This window comes from Macaca mulatta, chromosome 16 (assembly GCF_049350105.2).
Source record: "Macaca mulatta isolate MMU2019108-1 chromosome 16, T2T-MMU8v2.0, whole genome shotgun sequence".
NCBI classification, from domain to species: Eukaryota; Metazoa; Chordata; class Mammalia; order Primates; family Cercopithecidae; genus Macaca; species Macaca mulatta.
In genome coordinates this window covers 14,760,060-14,776,280 of record NC_133421.1, presented here as the reverse complement: position 1 = coordinate 14,776,280, position 16,221 = coordinate 14,760,060, and the positions used below count along the sequence as shown (strand labels likewise).

The 16,221-nt window shown below is 36.9% G+C and overlaps 1 long non-coding RNA gene across 1 annotated transcript; it reads right to left on the bottom strand.

Annotated features, from left to right (window-relative positions):
- Positions 1-9,340: 9,340 nt before the first annotated feature.
- Positions 9,341-12,578, bottom strand: LOC144335572 (uncharacterized). The gene is made up of 3 exons (XR_013406496.1): positions 12,452-12,578; positions 10,935-10,973; positions 9,341-9,881 (listed from the first exon to the last, which is right to left on the bottom strand). It is a non-coding gene; the product is annotated as an uncharacterized LOC144335572 (long non-coding RNA).
- Between the last annotated feature and the right edge of the window lie 3,643 nt (positions 12,579-16,221).

Below are 16,221 nucleotides of genomic sequence, written 5' to 3'. Positions count from 1 at the left end.
GGCCTTTTTATCTCATTTGAAAATGAGCCCAGTTTGCGTTCTTTCAAACCTTTGGTCCTGTGGAATTACACCACTGACAGTCATCCAAGAGGACCCTCCAGACACAAGCCCCTGCTTCCTCCCTCACTCCGACAGGAAAAGTACCCAGTTTTCTGTTTCAGTATCAGGCTTTCTATACCATGTTGAAGAACAAAACAAAGCAAGAAGAAGTCTACTAAGAAAATGTTTCCAAACACCAGAATTTCTAGTTCCTTCGTACTGTAACAGTGGACGAGTCTAGATTGTTAAGTGTTCCTGGAGTAGTTCTTTCCCTGCCTCCTGGTTCCTTCATGTGAAGATCTTCCAGTGCCAGAAAGTTCTCAAGTCCTCCTCCTCCTCAAGTATTCATCAGGTTCCCAACATAATCAGTTTTGTTATTATATTCATTGGTTTCCTTGCTTGCTTGTTGGTTTTCATGCTGTTTCCTTCTGTGCTGAAAAGCACACATCTGTCTTCCTGGATTGAGGGTGAGAGAGAAATGTAGACGATCTTAGTCAAGCCATGCATTTTCCGTCACTTCAAGTCAGTACTATTTAACTATTTGTCCAACATTTGTTTAGAGAAGAGTGTGAGCCTTGTATGGGAGAAGAGGTGGCAGGACCTACCTGCTGAGCAATCTGTCTCTTCTGTTGTTCACTAGATTCAGTCTGGACTGACACCTTGCAGACTTTCTGCAGGAGGGCAAAAGTCCTGTTAATAAAGCACAGTCATCTCCTTATATTCGTAGAGTTTAGAAATTGTCAACCCAGGTCTTTGCTATGCCAACCAATACTTGCTGCCTCCTATTTCAGGCATAAGCCAGGTTTGGTTTCAATATAACTCCCTACCTGCACCCACCCCTTCTCACAGCTTGCATGCACTGTGTGTTATTTGAGAAGAAACGTGCCATTGAGGTGTGGAAAGTGCATGGGTTGTGGGAAGGAGGCCATATCCACGCTGCTCTGTTCCCTAGGCTTTCAGCCCAGACACAGTTCCTGCCATGACGAGTGATTTGCGAATGATTGCATATTCCTGGGGAGACATGAGAAGAGACATAAAGTGAAAGCGAGGAAATGTGTTCCTAAGCTCTGCTCACTTTGTACTCACCCCAGAGAATTTTGTCACCTGGATTTCTTCCAGAAAGTTCTGACACCTTTAATTATTTCTGTTCGTCCATCAGGAGCAGACCAGGTGCTACTGATGGAAGACTTAAGGCTTTGCATTTGTGGCAAGCTAACGCAACGCCAGCCCGCAGATTTCTTATAAGAAGAAGAGGGATTCACTCTCAGCTTTGACCGGAGTGACCTCTGCCAACATCTCCCCTCTGGAAAGGCTGATGGATTGTTCATAGCTGAGATCTCATTTCTTTTCTTCCTTCTTAGATTTCAGTTGGGATTGGTGTCTTCCCCTGGGTTTATAGCAACAGCAAAATAAAACTCTAAAATGGTGTTCGGCTCATTATACAGAAGCCAGTTGGCCAAGTCTTGTCATTCTAAGGTGAGTGGCAATCACAGGGGTAGTGGAGATAGTTCTGGGTGTATTATGTATCAACACCAAATCAGAGGCTTCACTCTTTCTTTCTAGTGGAAGGATAAGAGAGTCGCTGTCTTTGCCTGTGTTAGAGAGGATTTCCAACCCTTCTACCCAGGCTTAGTTTTCAGGGTGTTTACATTTTAGTATACCACTCCATCCTCAGTGAAACAAGCCAGCTTTGTTTATTACCAACTTCCATTTTTATCTGAAATATGGTTCTTCTGAGCTTTATAGCCTTATTACATGACATCCTATCACATGAAATGCTGTAAAGAAGAATGAGATCATGTAGGTGAAATGATTAGTCTAAGAAAAAAATTATTTGTATTACTATCAAGTTTATGTTGGACTCATTTTTTTAACATTTCAGAAAACACTCCATCTTGAGTGCTTGGCAGAAATGGATACAGGGGTATTATGTTTCTTTTTCTGAATGACTAAAAGAAAATTGAGTCCAAAATATCTCAGGACATAGTTTTCGTGAAGAAAAAGTGGAATCGAATGCTATAAAATTTTGTTCCGCTTTATGTCACAAATACCAAGGTTCAGTTAACATGTTTAATTTATTTATATGGCTTTTCTCCTCCTGAGATTTCAAATTTAGGGCCCAGTCCTTTAGCAGATTGTTGTCATATCCTATAAAAGTGAAACTTCGTCTTCATGTCCAATGACACCTGTGTGGTCTTCTTTCAAATACATGTTTTTAAAGTTCTTTTGTTTCAAGAGTTTGTGAGCTTACTTTGAACATATTCCTAGAGAACCAAATGGGAAATTTCTGAAGCAAATGGACCTTTTGTTTATAAGAAGAGAAGACCAGAGTCAATAAGCAAATATCCTCCTCTTGAATGAATCGTGCTAAGGGTTGCAATGGAAACTAAGGTGGGAGACAGAATTAAGGAGCACAGTCTCATGATACAATTATGTGGGATTGCAATGTGAGCCAGGATGAAGGGCTCACTAAAGAATGTCCTGACTTACATACATCATGAAAGACTCTAACTGAGCCAACTTTTTTCTTTTCTGATTTTTGTCATCAAGTTGTTTCATCAGTTAAATCTTCTTTGTCATAAGGTTTATAGCTTGTTTTGAGAGATACAAGTCTCAGATCGACAAATCATGGATGTGGCCATGGACTACTGGGAAACTTTCAAATTAGTTTGATCCACTTTTGCGTTATAAAATTGCCCACATTAGTACAACTGTGATGCTAATACATACTCTCCACCATCCCCCTGCTTTCTTGCCTCATCTCCTTTCATCCATTTATTCATTTATTCAACAAATATTTATTGAGTGGCTGTGATGTTCCAGGCAGCCAGGTGCCAACCAGCCAACTGCCAAATAGGGTCTAAAAACTATTCTTCATCTTTAAGGTAGTAATATATACAAAATCCCCATCCTCTCCTGGAGTCTGTACTCTAAACATATACCCAAAGTATTTGGTTTCAGTCTTGAGTAAATTCACTCACCCCATCATTTTGCAGTCACATATCAGAGAGCCAAACCGGTACTACATAATGTTTGGGAGAACAAGTTCTCATCCTCAACGTTTCTAGTTTAAGATTCTAATGACCTGGGACTTAGATTTTTAAGGCACAGCCATTTTATCAGACATAATACATGTGATTGCAAGTAATAGAGAATGGTCTTAAATAATAAGAGGCATATACTCAATCGTGGGAATAAAAGATCTGAAGATATGTTTGGCTTCAGGCATGGCTTGATCAAGGCCCTTAGCACTACTGCTCTGCATGCCTCTCTCCTCTGCTTTTCTCTACACTCCAGCGGTGCCCTCAGGTTGGTTTCCAGTTGTGGGGCAGAGACAGCTGCCGGCAGCAGTTCAAGACAAGCCTTATAGCTGAAATTCCAGGAGACAGAGAGAGACATCCTGAGCTTTAGAACCAGTTCTCTGTCCAGCAAAATGACAAGCAACAAACAACTGGCTTAGGCTTGGATCCTAGTTCACATCACGGAATCAATTGCAGTGGCCAGAAGATAGGCTCAATCCACCCCACATGTGTGGCTACTGCAAAACGGGAGAAGAGTAAAAATTATATTGGAGGGTAGAATGACATTGCCTACAGATACATTGTTAAGTTAAATACGAATGTTTTCAATATTATATTATGATATTATAGTTGGAAGGTTAGATGCAATTCAGTTCAAGCCATTCATGTTTTGAGTGAAGATGCTGAAGCTCTTCCCGTTAGTTGCCTGACTCACTGAAGCTTCGTCAGACAGTAGGTGGCAGAGCCACAACTCAAACACTCATTTTCCAATTCCTATTCCTAAGCCCTTTCAGCAACTTGGGGTTTTTGATTCAACCTGGCTGTGCCTGACTATGGTTTATCCGTATTTATCCATATTTAATATGTATCAATAATTTGGGGGGTTTTATTGCTAATATTTCATTGTATGGATATTCTACATTTTATTTATTTGCCAATTGGCTGACATATGGAAGTTTTAGTTTTTAGCTATGATGTATCACAAGATTATGAATATTTACAGACGTATCTTTCTTGGAAGCATATATTTTCATTTCTCTTGAGTAGATACCTACTTGCAGATTGTATGTGGTTTCTTGTAGCCTTTAACTTTGCTGAACATATGTATTACTTCCAGTAGATTTTTCATGAATTTCTTGAATTTTCTACATTCAGGTCAAATAGTCTATGAATAAGACAATTTTCTTTCTTTCTTTCTAATCCACAGTTTAACTGTTTTGGAAAACTGTCAGACTCCTTTTCAAAATGGCTGTGCCATCTCATATTCCCAACAGCAATGTTCCTGTGTCTCCACATCCTCTCCAACACCTGTTATTGTCTTTCTGACTTTTTTCTTACAGCCATCCTAGTGGGTATAAAGTGGTATCGTATGATTTTAATTTATATTTTCCTAATGATTACTGACGCTGAGCATCTTTTCGTGTACTTACTAGGCCAGTCATATATCTTCTTGGTGAAATCTCTATTCAAATCTTTTATCCATTTAAAAAATTGGGTTGTGTGTCTTCATATTAAGTTGTAAATGTTTTTTATATGCTGGATACAAATCTCTTATTAGATATATGATTGTAACTATTTGTATGGTTTCAGCATTGTATTTTTATGTTCTTAAACTTTAATGAAGCTTAATTTTTTTCTTCATCTTTATGCTTCCAGTATTATAGTTAAGAATGAGTTGCCTAAGCCAAGTTCATAAGATTTTTTTCTAGAATTTTTATAGTTCAGCTCTTTACACTTAGGTATATGATTCATTTTGAGTAAATGTGTATTTATGGTGTAAGGTAAGAGTTTAAATTCACAGTTTTTTCTGTGACTATCCAATTGTCCATTGGATGTCCAATTGTCCAATATTGGTTACAAAGACTATTCCTGCTCATTGAATTGCCTTGGCACCTTGTCACCTTGTCTTAGGTGGACTAGCAATTATGTATGATTGATCTACAATGCCTCTTCTTATGCCAGGAGCACACTGTCTCAAACATTGGAGGTTTACAATATGTTTTAAATAGGGTAATAAAATCCTCTAATTCTGTTCTTTTTCAAAATTGTTTTGGCTATTCTTGGTCCTTTGCATTCCCATATATATTTTAGGATCTTCTTCAAAGGTTTACACAAACTCTACTGGTATTTTGATAAGGATTATACTGTGTTATATATATAAGATGTTCATGAGAATTGTATTAAATCTACAAGTCAATTTCAGTGGGTCATTATCTTTACAATGTTGAGTCTTCCAATTCATGAACACAGTGCCTTTCCATTTATTTAAATCTTCTTTAATTTCTCTTAGCAAAGATTTATACTTTTAGTGTAAAACTTTTATAATTCATGTGCTAACATTATTCTTCTTAGTTTTAATGTGATTGGAACTAAATTATTTTTAAATTTCATTTTCAAATTATTTATTACTAGCATATAGAAATACAATTGATATTTATATTTTGATCTTGTATCCTATAACTTTGCTGAACACATTTATGATTTCTACTAGATTTTTAATGAATTTCTTGAATTTTCTACATTCATGTCAAATGGCCCATGAACAATATTATTTTATTCCTTCATTTCTAATCCACATGCCTTAAATTTCTTGTTCCTGCCTTATTGGCAGAAGATGGTGAAAGAATCATACTTACTTTGTCCCCAGTCTTAGGGGGAATGTATTCAGTCTTTCACCTTTAAGTATAATATTAGCTGCAGATTTTTCATAGATATTTTTTCTCTTTCTATTCTCTAGTTTGTTAAGGGCTTTTATCATAATAGGTGTCAAGTTTTGTCAAATACTTTTTTAAGTCTGTTTGGATAATTACATCTTTTTGTCTATTATTCTATTAATAATTGGTATACGACATTAATTGATTTTTAAATCTTAAAGCAATTTTGCTTTCTGGGACAAACCCCCCTTTGGCCATAGTGTATAATCTTATCTATATATTGCTGGATTTATGTTGCTAATATTTCTTTAAAAAATTTTGTGTGTATATTCATGAAGACTATTGGCCTGTAGCTTTCCACTCTTGTGATGTCTTTTTTGACTTTCATATCAAGTTAATATTACCCCAGGATAAACAAGAAGTTCTTCCTCCTCTTTTGACTCATGAAAGTGTTTGAAAAAAAAAAAACACTGATATTATTTATTATTTAAATATTTAATAAAATTCATCTGCAAAACCTACTGAGTCTAACTTTTCTTTGTGAGAGTTTAGTTACCAAGTCAGTTTTTTATTTGTAATAGGTCCACTTGGATTTTCTATTTCTTCTTTTATTCATGTTGGTAATTTGAATCTTTTTAAGAATGTTTCAGTTTTGTCTAAGTCATCTTCTTTATTGGACTAAATTTGGGTAGTATTTCTTTGTCATCCTTTTAACTTCTGTTGTGTTGTTAGTAATTTCATTGATGTATCCTCTAGTCTTGAGTATTTCCTTGTTTCTGTTTGCTTTTGGCTTAGTTTGCTGTTTCTTTTTCTAGTTGCTTGAAGTAGAAGCTCAAGTTACTGATTTGAGATCTTTTTTTCTTTCCTAATATAGGCATTTAAAGCACTAAATTTTTCTCTAAACTTAGCTGCATCTCACAAATTCTGATATATTGTGATTTTATTTTCATTCAGTTTAAAATATTTCCTAGTTTCCATTGTAATTTTTTTCTTTACCCTTGGTTTATTTAAGTCTTTGGAGATTTCCCAGTTTTCTTTCCATTGTTGTTTTTCTTTTTTCAAATTTTATTTATTTTTTAATTTTTGTGGGGACATGGTTGGTGTACATATATATTAATATTTATGGGGTACAACAGTTGTTTTAATACAGGCATGCAATGCGAAATAAGCACATCATGGAGAATGGCATATCCATCCCCTCAAGCATCCATTGTTGTTTTTCATTGCTCTTTAATTCCATTGTAGTCAAAGAACTTTTTTTATTATTTAAATCTTCTTAAATTTGTTAATGGTTTTATGGTCCAGTATATGATCTATCCTAGGGAACATTTCATTGGCACTTGAGACAATGTGTATTCTCCTGTCGTTGTATGGACTGTTCTATAAATGTCTGTTAGGTCAAAGTAGTTGATGGTGGTGTTCAAATCCCTATATTCTTGCTGATTTTCTGTCTAGCTGTTTGATTAACTACTGAGAGTGGAATATTAAAGTTTATTATTATCGCATTATCTATTGCTCCTTTCAGTTCTGACAACTTTTGCTTAATGCATTTTGGGGCTATATTTTAGTTGTGTATGCACTTATAATTATTACATCTTTCTGATGAATTTATCCTTTTATTCATATGCTGTAGCCTATTGTCTCTAGTCATATTTGGAGTCTTCAAGTCTATTTTGTCTGTTATTTATATAAGTATTTTATATCTCTTACTGTTGGATGTTGCTTTCAACTTCTTAAAATCAAAAATGTATCTGTTACAGAAGGCATATATTTGGATTCTGTTTGTTTGTTTTTTTAAATCAAGCCTGATGATCTGCCATTTGATTGAATTGTTTACTTAATTCACCTTTTAATAGAATCATCCAAATGGGTAGATTTATATCTGTTATTATACTCTTGTTTGCTATATGTCTCATATATTTATCCCTTTTTTTGCTGCCTTTTAAATTAAATGACTATTTTTAGTGTATTATTTTCTTTTGTCTTTTTTAGTGATACATATTTTTATAATTTTTAGTAGTTTCTTCAGGAATAGTAATTTGCATCTTAGTTTATCACAATGTACTTCAAATGAATACTAACTTAATTCAGCTAAAATACAGAAACTTTGCCCCAGTATAGCTCCCTTTTCTTTTTTTGTGCTAATGCTGTCATACATATTGCACCTTTCTGTTAGAAGTTCAACAATACGATGCATAATTATAAATCTTTAAAGAAAAGAGAAAAGGTAGTACCATACATATCTATGCAACTTTTTTTTTTTTTTTTTTTTGAGACGGAGTCTGTCTCTGTCACCCTGGCTAGAGTGCAGTGGCATGGTCTTGGCTCACTGCAACCTCTGCCTACTGGGTCCAAGCGATTCTCCTGCCTCAGCCTCATGAGTAGCTGGGATGACAGGCACCCGCCACCACACCTGGCTAATTTTTGTATTTTTAGTAGAGATGGGGTTTCCCCATGTTGGCCAGGCTGGTCTCGAACTCCTGACCTCAGGTGATCTGCCCACCTTTATGCAATCTTATATGTTCACTACTCCCTTACCATTTATAGTGTTCTTCTTTTCTTCATACAGATCTGAGTTACTATCTGGTACTGTTTCCTTCTCAGCTGAAAGATTTTTTTTGGTATTGCTTGTAAGGCAGATCAGCCAGCAACAGATTCTTTCACTGTTTGTTGAGGAATAGTACTTTTCTTCTTAAAGTTTCATGGGATGAAAGAAAACTAATATTTAGCTTAGGAAGGAAATTGGCCTTATCTGTGTATTGGTTCCACTCGTAACTATTTATATTTATGTAAAAATCTTCAAGACAGTGATTGGCGATAGAAAGTAAAGATATAAGATGAGTTATTTAAATAAGTATTTTGAAATGAACATGTTGTATAAAATTGTGGAGGTGATTTGGTCATTTGACCAAAGCATGTAATGCACAGCACCTTGATGGGAAACCCAGTCTCACTTTGTGGCAACTTTATCAAATTTTAACCAAGAACCTCCAATGCCATTATACATCTGGGCTTACAAATAATATGACAATGTAATTCCACAGTATCTTTGTTATACAACTAGCAGGATCAACTTTTAGCTCTGCTGCATTTCAGATCCTGAAAAATAGAAAACCAAAAATAAATCTGGGAGGATGGGCAGAATATAACAGAGATTATTCAATCAGAAAAATTAGAAAAGGTAGAAAAAAATCAAACAAAACCATTAATAAAAATTAGAATATTAAACTGTTGGTCTTATTTACTTGAAAAGGGGGGGGGTGTCTGTGTGTGTGGTAATTTCAGGAATAATCGTTGTGAACTAGGTACTCCACTTTCTGGAACTGACCATTTTACACATGTTAAATGGATTAATGGTTTATTAAAAAGTCTGTTAGTTTTATTTCCTAAAGTTCCTTTTTGCTTCTGCTGTCATATAATAGTTCATCTTCAGTAAGTATCTGTACCTTGGGACAAAGGTCTCCAGGGGCTTGGCACATAATTTATAACAGTAATGGAAATGGCATGCTTAGTATTGATAGCCACGGGACCCCTGCATATTTGGAGAGAAGGCGAAGTTTTATCACCCATGAAAAGGCTAATGAGATAGGCAGATTTCAGGGGAAAATGATCTTTCTGTCTTGCCCTTAGACCTTGTTCTACCAGTGAGACTCATGTCTGAAGCATAATGACTCCAGCATGCTCTGAGTATAAGATTATATGACGTACGCAGGTGAGCTACTCAGAAGTCAGAGTATTCACCAATAAATGCCAACTTAATTGGATGTCTTAATTATGTCACCTTTACTCCCAGGACATAACCGCAGGGACAGCTTGATGACTGGTTTTCACTTCAAAATCTCAGTCTCTAGTTTCCAATTTTCAATATAGTGTTTCAGGCAGATAGCTGTGGTCCTCTGCAACTTGGAGAATATTTGTGTATTTGGCCATTGGAAATACAGTTCTGGGGCTCAGGAAAGAATTCAAGGGAGGAGACAGATATCTCAGAGTTAGAATATGTCTAAACCAGGTTGGCCTGTTTTACAAGGCAATTCTGATCCTCTTCCTCCTCTTTACTCAGCTGCTGGGAGTCAGCCATCTTGAAGCAGGTGGTGTATGAGGATGCTGTTGGCGGTCTACCAGCCAGCGATTATTCCCCTTGGTATCCAGATGTTGCATCAGTACAAGACTGTTTCAAAACGACCAGAGAGTCTGTTACTGTTTCAAGTTTTTCTGAAACCTTAGGATCTTAAACATGAAGCAATTCTCCAAGCTAACAATGTGCTAGCTAGTGGGACACAGGAACTAATCAGAGAAAACGGGCATTTGGGATACATTAGAAATTCAGTATCAGCTTTGTGAAGTTGTTAATAATTAGCCCCAGCTTTTGTCTCTATCCCAGCAGCTAGTGACATGAAAGTGATTAGGTTTCTAAAAAACAGTTTAAGCTTACTAAGTGTATTAAGTAACAAGGTTTTTAATCAACAGTTTATTGATTCCAGCAGGACAGTTGTGAGAGCAAAATGCTGTGGATGCTGGTAGAATAAATTTGTAGGCCGGTTCACTGCTACTTAAAAATGTCAAAGCAATAGATATTTTAGAGGGATTTTTTTTTTTTTTTTTTTTTTTTTTTTTTTTTTTGTCTATAGTAAACTCTAAGACAAGGGGAAAAGTTACCAGAATGGCAAAAATATTATTCTGATATAAAATCGGGAGCTTTGTACCTTTCTCTTACCATTCTTCACATTTACATTTTAAATAAAAGAGGTTAATCATGTGTCACTTCTATAATCTGTATTCAGTAAACATGTTTTGAGATTTCCCATTTAAAATACTAAACCTAAGGCAGTCCATTAAAATAATCCAAAATTCAGAAATATAAAAATTTGCAACTTTACTAAAAATGATAGGCAATATAAATGCCTGAAACCTGAAGGAGTCACTCCTGACCATGAGACTCATAGAACTCAACTGAGAAACGCATATCTTGACTTTTTCACCTGAAATAGAGACCTCCTACAAACCTCCTACAAATGAAGAAGATTCTTCATTTCCAATTTCCTGCAAACAGCTCAGAAATCTAGGGCTACACCAGTCAGAACACCCTTTCTCATGGGGGGATTACTTTTTAGGCAGCCGTATTACAGATCACTGTGTCTATTCAGTCTCACTGCCTGAATCCATTCCAGGGTCGCAACTTGCAACAACTAGGTGGAAGTGAGGGAAGGGTGTAATGTGTTACCTGATGTAAGTTGAGGACTGAAGATGATTCCACAACCAGCTGAAAGGGTTCCAGAAAGAAGAAAAGATGGAAAAGAAATCATCGAAGTAGAATTTTCCAGGAGTGAACAGTTACAAGTTTAGAGAGGTACAAATTTCACATTAAATATGGCCACAAATTGCCAAGTAGGCTAAAATCTAGACATCCCCATCTCATGTGTTTTCAAAGAAAAAAGAAACTAAGAAATTTTGTTTTTAATTGTGGTTCTGCACCGAGGGTGGAAGTGTGAAGATCTTTCATTTTTCCTTGCCTAAACTTCTACATTATTTGGATTTTGTTTTGACGATTACGTTATAATCCACACATTTAAAATATTTTTATTTAAATATAACTAAAGATGCAATCTAATCAAGAAATGAAAAAATGCAGAGGCCAAGAATGGGGCAGATATAGTCTAAAAGATATAAGGCAGATATGGTATGGCATGGCTTGAGCCCAGAAGTACAAGGTTGCGGTAAGCAATGATTGCACCACTGCACTCCAGCCTGGGTGACAGAAAAGGAAGGAAGGAAGGAAGGAAGGAAGGAAGGAAGGAAGGAAGGAAGGAAGGAAGGAAGGAAGGAAGGAAGGGAGGGAGGGAGGGAGGGAGGGAGGGAGGGAGGGAGGGAGGGAAAGATAGAGAGTGAGAGAGAGAAAAAAAGAAAGAAAGAAAGAAAGAGAAAGAAAGAAAGAAAGAAAGAAAGAAAGAAAGAAAGAAAGAAAGAAAGAAAGAAAGAAAGAAAGAAAAGGGAAACGGAGAAAAGAAAAGAAAAGAGAAAATGAAAGAAAAATAAACATACACAGAGAGGATGCCTATTCGTTGTAAATGCAAAAAAATGTAAATGTAAAACAAATTCTTAAAAAAGAATATGTGAAATGTACTAAATAATCCCAGATGATGTAATTTTTTTAACACAGTAGATACGGAAAGCAGGAAGAGACCATATAAATTGCTTAATTTCTCATCTTTTGTAAGGGAACTTAGGAATAATTATGGAATGACTCTAACAATTAGGAAAAGTGGAAATTAAACCAGTATTTAAAATATATACATATACCACTATATGCAATATATATTCTTTCCAAAACACAGAGAAAGCTCACAGCAACAACAAAAAAAAATCCATATAGATCAAAACGTAACTTAAAGGAGATAACAAGAATATAGCATAAAACATACTTATAGGGGTAAAACAAACCCACCTGTTTCAATAATAATCGATAAAATATTTTAAACTTAGTACATTATTTTTTAGGCCTCATAGTCCTTGACCTCTCAGTAATTGGTGGTGGTATTAACCACCCCCTTCTGAAAACACTTTTCTCCCTTGATTTTCATGCCACATTCCCTTGGTACTTCCCCACCCTCCAGAACACTTCTCATTCTCCTGACCTCCTAAGCCCTAAATATCCAGACATTAAATACTGAGATCCCTCATGATTTGGTTTTAAACCTACTATCAATTCTGTAAAGTCTGTGAAATCCAAGGCATACCTACCAACAGCTTCCGCCACCATCTGTGCGACAGTGACAGCCAAATTCATCATTCGAACTCAGGTCTTTCTTCTGAGCTCCAGAGCCACACATATCTCTGCCCATCTGTCTTCCCTCAGAGTGCCTCAAAGTCACCTGAAACTCATCATGACTGAAACTGAACTGAACTCTCAAACCTGCTCTTCCGGCACCCGCAGTTTTCCTGCCCCAGCCTGCTTTCATGTCTCTTTGCTTTCAATCAGATACCACTCTAAACAGCTCTCCACAAAGCAGCCAGAACCATCTTTCAGCAACATAAATCAGATGGATCACCACGACTTCAAACCCTTTAGTGACTTTTCTCATTCTTTTAGGACAAAACCAAAGCAACTTAACATGGTCAATAAAACCCTCAGTGTCAGCCCTCTGCCTGCCTTTTCTATCACCCTCCTTTTCATGCCATCTACACTGGCCTTCTTCAGGGACTAAGAGGGTTCTGTTCCCTCCTGATACAGGGCCTTTGGATATGTTGTTTCCTCTGACTGGAATTCACTTCTCTCATCTCTTCATTCAGTTAATAACCATTCAGGTTTCAAATCAAGTATCATTTCTCAGAGAAAACCCCAGACGAGGGCAAGTCCCAGATACACACCTTCACATAGCATTCTGTACTTTCCCGTGGAGACATTCATCTCCATTTTAATCACATATCTGTTTGTATGTTCTTTAGATAAGATCCGTCTTCTACTTCTATAATCTAAGCTGTATGAGTCCAAAGGTTGTTTGAAAGTGTATGACATACATTATGAATAATTTTTTGCTAAATGAACTTTTTAATAAATATATATCATACATTCCAATAACCATTCACTTATTTAGAAAATGCAATCCTGTTCCCTGTGAGAGTGGAGAAGGAGCTTGGACTCAATGTATTTCCAAACAAATCATCATCAGATTATATTTCTAAAAGGCAATGTCTTTTTCACTCGTAACTGTTTTTGCAAAAGCAACTGTGATTTTATACGAAGGGACTCTCTTTTCTCTGAAACTGGAGCAAATCAACAGCTGGAGTATCCATGGAGCCCTCTGGTCCATTTGTTTGAGGATAGTAAACATCTGCCTTGTAGGCCTTATTTGCACTTTACATTTGGGCCAGTGCCTAAATGCTTTGCTTTCCAAACACATACCACAAATCAACAGTTACGGTTGTTCAGAGAGCTACATTTTTACATTTACATTGGAGACCAATGAGAAGCTCCCTACGGCTAACTCTGCAACTCAATTTGCAAATGTGCCATTGTGACATGGGGAATACATCCAGAGTTTGGTGTTGTTTACCAGATGCTTTAAATTCTGCATTTGGGTATCGCTGTCATGAAAAATGAAGTTTGACCGTGCAACTGCCTCTGAGGGCCATGTTTGAAGTTGTAGACCTTGTCTCTGACCAAAAACAGGGGGCAGTATAAAAAGGCTTAGAAGAAACTGAGATTATCACATTGTGATATTACACTAGCTTGCTTTCTAGCTTACAAAAATTCATGGTTATTTTGAGGAACCATGAAGATAATGGGAATGATCTCTTTTGTAGAAGAACACAGAGTTTTATGAAATCCCTGAGGGAAATGAGGAATTTGCTGGGTGGGACCAAGGTGAAGTCAGGCCAGGCACCAACTTAGAAAACCTGATTAAAATACATAGTCCACACTGAGAATGGAATAATCAAACGGGAGCTAAGAAAAGCAGCTCTTTCAAAACAATAAGACATTTGCAACATACATGAGGAAAAATGTTTAAACATATAAAAGACTGACTATGCCAAGCATTGGCAGAGATGGGGAGAGACTGGAATTCCCAGATGCCACAGGGAATGTGAAATGCCACAACCACTTTGAAACAGCCAGTTGGCAGTTTCTTAAAAGTTAAACATATACTTTTCATTCCACTCTAATTATTTATCCAAGAGAAATAAAAAGCATTTGTCCATGCACGCGCTTGCACACAAATGTTCATTGCAATTTTATTTGTGCCAAAAACTGGAACCAGCCCAAGTGTCCATCAAAAGGTAGATGGATGATGTGGTCCATCTATATAATAGAATACTACTTAGGAATAAAAATAAATGAACAAAAAACATGACACAGATAAATCTCAAAATAATCATGCTGAGTGAAATAAGCCAGAACAAGAAATGAGAGTGAGAGAGAGAGAGGTAGAGGGAATAGCCTATATGATTCAATTTGATATAAGTTCCCAGAAAATGCAAGGCTATCTAGAGTGACACACAGTGGATAAGTGGTTGCCTGAGGATAGTTTGGGCAGGTGCACAGAGGTAGAAGGGAGGATTACAAAGGGGCAAGAGAAAAGTGTAGGAGCTGATGGATATGTTCATTTTCTTGATGGTGATGATTCTATCAGGGTATGTATAAAGGAAAATTTATCAATTTTTTCACTTTAAATATGTGCAGTTTGTTGTATGTCAATTATACCTCCATAAACCTGCTTTTAAAATGAGTAAACATCCAAAAGGAAATAAGAAGGAATGTCAGCCATCAATTCTCATGAAAAGGATAAAGTTTTGGTAAAACACATTAAAAACATTTGAATATTTTTTTTTTTTTTGAGACAGAGTCTGGCTCAGTCACCCAGGTTGGAGTGCAGTGGTGCGATCTCAGCTCACCACAAACACCGTCTCCCAGGTTCAAGCGATTCTCTTGTGTCTGCCTCTCGAGTAGCTAGGATTACAGGCACCCGCCATCATGCCTGGCTAATTTTTGTATTTTAGTAGAGACGGGGTTTCGCCATGTTGGCCAGGCTAGTCGTGAACTCCTGAGCTCAGGTGATCTGCCCGCCTCAGCCTCCCAGAGTGCTAGGATTACAGGCATGAGCCACTGTACCTGGCCAATAATTTATTTTTCTATCACATGGGGGTATTGTTTTCAAATGGCAGTTTCAGTGCCAGGGACTGTGAGGCATGGGTAAATGGTGCAGTTTCTCCACAGGACAACTTAGTGGTATGTAACAAATACATATCAAAGCCCTCAAAATGGTTTTTCTTTTGATCTGGTCATTCTACAGCTCCATCTCTAAGCATGCATCCTAAGGAAATAATCAAAAACACTTGTGTGCCAGGATGATGTGCTCTTCAACCTCAGGCTTGTTTACTATCAATTCACACCCACCTTTGCCATTCTGAGGAAACTGCTCAGGCTGTTCCCAAGGCTGGGAAACTGTTCCCAACCTCTCTTGTCCTCAGGTTTCTGGAGCGTTTTTGCTGTAGGAGGCACTAGCAGAAAAGAAGATCAGAGGAGGGGAGAATCCAAGATACTTCTCAACTCTGTCCCTGCTTTTGTGACCTAAATGGAAGCAGCTCTGTCTTATCTATGCTTCAGCTGCTAGCAGACAGAAATCTGTGTTTCCACTACTTTGCAAGCAGTCCTTGTCATATTTCCAGTTCCCACTCTGTAGTTCTGCCTTCCAGTTCCCCATATTATCACTCCTCCTCCAGGGTTGATAGCAACCTCCTGCTCTCTCTAGATGCTGGGTTGCTCAGCAACTGGTTTTTCAGCTCCTCCTGTAGCGTAAATTCCCTAGATTAAATTCCTTCTAAAATACCTAGAGTGATTTCTCATTTCCCGGCCAATCTCTGACTAATACAGACATTGATCGTAACGATAATTCTCCTAACAAAAATTTGAAAATTAAATATCCAGTAATGAGTGGTTTGATAAAATATATTGTGTATACCCACAAGATAAAATAGTTTGCAGACAATAAAATAGTGATTTCAAAGAATAC